At 50.0% G+C, this 3,747-nt stretch overlaps 1 pseudogene; it reads right to left on the bottom strand.

Annotated features, from left to right (window-relative positions):
* Nucleotides 1–3,226: 3,226 nt before the first annotated feature.
* On the bottom strand, nt 3,227–3,442 carry LOC123359179 (annotated as a pseudogene).
* Nucleotides 3,443–3,747: the final 305 nt, after the last annotated feature.

Below are 3,747 nucleotides of genomic sequence, written 5' to 3'. Positions count from 1 at the left end.
ACCCCTAACCTCTGCACCCCTAACCCTGTGCCCCCCTCTGCCACCCCTAACCCCTGCCTCCTCCTGCACCCGTAATCCCTGCACTGTGCCCCCTTTTCCCCTAACCCCTGCACCCCCTCCTGTGCCCACTTGGGGAAACTGACCTGGATGCACGGAGTAGCTGGCATTGCTGCTCGCTCCCCCCGCCGCCCCTGAACACTTCTCCTCCGCACATCGCTAGGGGGCTGTGAGGGGGGAGCAAGGAGCGACATCAGGGCTCCCTGCATCCAGGTCACCTTCCCCACCTGGGCTGCATAAGGGGAAGGTGACCTGGATGCAGGGAGCCCTGATGTCGCTCCTTGCTCCCCCCTAGGGGGGCACGGAGGAACATTGGGGGGAGCAGTATCCGCTCATCACCGCTCTCTCCCCCTTCTCTTCCCCTCCCTCCCCCCATGTTCCTATGCCGGGAGGGAGCAGGGAGAAATCTGGGCACCACCCCAAGCAGCACTCCCCTGCCAGCTGGGAGCAGATTCTGACTTTACACCAGCAGCACACACCTCTCTGCTACTGTACAGCACCACCCTTGACCATGGTACCCCTGGGCAATTCCCTGGTGTCACCCACCCTAAGGCTGCCCGGGCTATGGGCTTCAGAGGGAGTGACCAGACCAGGCGACCATGGAGAGCTCCAGCCCCTGTTCTCCCCTCCCAGCTTCTAGCAATCAGAGGCCAGGGACATGCTTCCATGCTGATGACAGGTACTGCTCAATAATGATCCAAAGTACAGGGACGGCTCCAGACCCCAGCACGCCAAGAGGAGCCACGGGGGGCGCTCTGCTGGTCCCGGGAGGGCGGCAGTCGGCTCCAGTGGACCTCCCACAGACGTGCCTGCAGAGGGTCCGCTGGTCCCACAGCTGGGGTGGAGCATCCGCAGGCATGTCTGTGGGAGGTCCACCGGAGCCGCTGGACAGGCGACCGGCAGAGCGCCCCCCGTGGCGTGCCACCGTGCTTGGGGTGGCGAAATGGCTAGAGCCGCCCCTGCGAAAGTACATTCATATTCCTCATCTGAGTCAGATGCCACCAACCAAAGATTGATTTTCCTGTCTAGTGGTTCAGGTTCTGTACTGTTCGCATCAGAGTGTTGCTCTTTGAGGACTTCTGACAACATGTTTCACACCTCGTCCCTCTTGGATTTTGGAAGGCTCTTCAGATTCTTAAACCTTGGCTCGAGCGCTGTAGCTATCTCTAGAAATCTCCCGTTGTACCTTCTGTGTGTTTTGTCAAATTTGCATTGAAAGTGTTCTTAAAGTGAACAACATGTGCTGGGGCATCACCCAAGACTGCCATAAAACGAAATATATGGCAGAATGCGGATAAAATCATGGAGCAGGAGACATACAGTTCTTCATCAAGGTCTTTAGTCACAAATTAACGCATTTTCTTTTAACGAGCATTATCAGCATGGAAGCATGTCCTCTGGAATGGTGGTTGAAGTATGAAGGCATATGGATGTTAGCATATCTGGCACATTAATACCTTGCAACGCTGGCTACAAAAGTGCCATGAGAGAGCCTGTTCTCACTTTTAGGTGACGTATATAAGACACGGGCAGCATTATTCTTGTAAATGTAAACAAACTTGTTTGTCTTAGCGATTGGCTGAACAAGAAGTAGGACTGACTGGACTCTAAAGTTTTACATTGTTTTCTTTTTGAGTCCACTTACGCAACAAAAAATATCTACATATGCAAGTTGCACTTTAATGATAAAGAGATTGCACTGCAGTACTTTATATTTTACAGTGTAAATATTTGTAATAAAACTATATATAGTGAGCACTGTACACTTCGTATTCTGTGTTGTAATTGAAATCAATATATTGAAATGTAGAAAAACAAAAATAAATTTAAATTGGTATTCTATTGTTTAACGATGTGATTAAAAGAGATTAATCGTGATTTTTTTAAAGTTAATTGTGTAAGATAACTGCGATTAATTGACAGCCCTAGATTTGAATTTTTCTGTCACATGCAGGACAAGCTGGAATATCTGTGTCTATTGGGTTTCCGGGAAACCCAAAGCCCGCCCCATGCTAACGCATCCCCCCCTCCAGCCTAAGGGGAGGTTCCACAGGGCCTCAGAAACCCACTAATTGTGGGGGACAACTAATAAACGAACAGGGACAGGAGTGCGGTCAAAGGGTCATAAGAAGGGAGCCTGACGGGGACACTGAGCAGAGAAGCCCGGACAGCCCCCACTGCTCCTCGAAGGCGTCAAGGGAGCCAGCGGATGCCGCCAGAGGAACTCTGCCCGGATACGTGAACGGACTAAAGATCGGAACAAGCCCCACAGTCGCAGGAGCCTGTGAAATGTGCTGTGAAATGATTTCCTGTTCTGGACATGTCCCCAATTGCCCTTTTTGCCCTAACAGGCTGCAGCGCAACATCCATGTTTTGCTCCAGCTCATTTCCCGTCCTCCCAGGGGCCGGGGAAGGGAAATGGCTGCGTTGGAGCCAGTTGAGGGAGGGATTATCAGGGAGTTGCTGGCGGGTTCCCTTGTCGAGGAGAAAGGGCAGTAAATACATAGGGGGTGGGAACTTCCAGGAAGGTTGGTCTGGGTGGGAGAGGGCAGGAAATCCCCAGGGTGGGGGACAGGGAGTGACAAACCTGCTGGGATTTGTTTACTGTGAGGCTCCAGCATTTCTCAAATGAGGCCACCAGGGGCTTTTAATTGTGGCCACAGCCTCCTGGGCTGTAATTGAGGGAGTGCGGTGGGGCTCAGGCTTCTGCTCTGGGATGGTGGGCGGCAGGCTCAGTCAAGATACATGGAACGTAGGCTGGGTGGAGAGAAGTCTGTGTAACTCATCCAGTTATTGATATACATGTGACACGAATATTACCAATCTGTGTTCCCCCCCACACACACAGACACACACAACCCAGCCCCTCCAAACACACTTCTCCCATACATACCCTCAGTCTGGAAATCATTTGTCTCTGATTTTGTTTAATTGACTCATAACACAAATTAGAATCCCATCTTTTAAATCAATCCTCTAGCAAGACAAAGAAACTTACATCTGTACGACTCAGAAAACACTCCCAAGATATTTTAACAATATGTTGTCATGAAGAAACCAAAGTGCTAAAGAGGCCTGATTTTTTTAACTACTTTAAAAAAATCTTCTCAAATCAGCATCTTTAGAGTGAAACTTTTTCTGCTTTTCTAACCGTACAGTTTTCCCCAAAAGGAGAGGCACTGGTCCTGGAGACACTGCAATACCAGGTCAATGCATGGGGTGGAGACGAGCAAGCTCCTATTATGCCATCCCCTTGTTTCATAAAAGTCAATTTTAATATACATGTCCTCACAAATAAAGGCGACCTATCAAGATATCTAAACTGATAACGATAACATGACACACTACGCTATTGATCTATAGCTCCAAGGAGCTGAGAAGCGATGCTGAGTTAGTCTCGAGATGCTAGCGCAGTCGCGCTCTTACTTTGGTGTCCCCCCACCTGCTGATACTACTATCAGCACACGAGGAGCAAACCAGACATGCACCAAACACCATTCCCGACTACTTTGGATAACTAGGTAAACCCCTCGAAGCATAGGCGGCAGGAGAGTATTTGTTTAGAAATGTTTTTGGTGGGGCCCAAAATGGTAGGTGCACCCCCCCTGCTCCCGCCCTGTAAGCTGATATAAAATGAAGCTACAATGCGTCAGTGCCACAAGATTACAAGGGTCAATTAAAAGTGGAAAG

The sequence above is a fragment of the Mauremys mutica genome, unplaced genomic scaffold (genome assembly GCF_020497125.1).
Source record: "Mauremys mutica isolate MM-2020 ecotype Southern unplaced genomic scaffold, ASM2049712v1 Super-Scaffold_100101, whole genome shotgun sequence".
NCBI classification, from domain to species: Eukaryota; Metazoa; Chordata; order Testudines; family Geoemydidae; genus Mauremys; species Mauremys mutica.
This window is presented reverse-complemented; position numbering and strand designations above follow the sequence as displayed.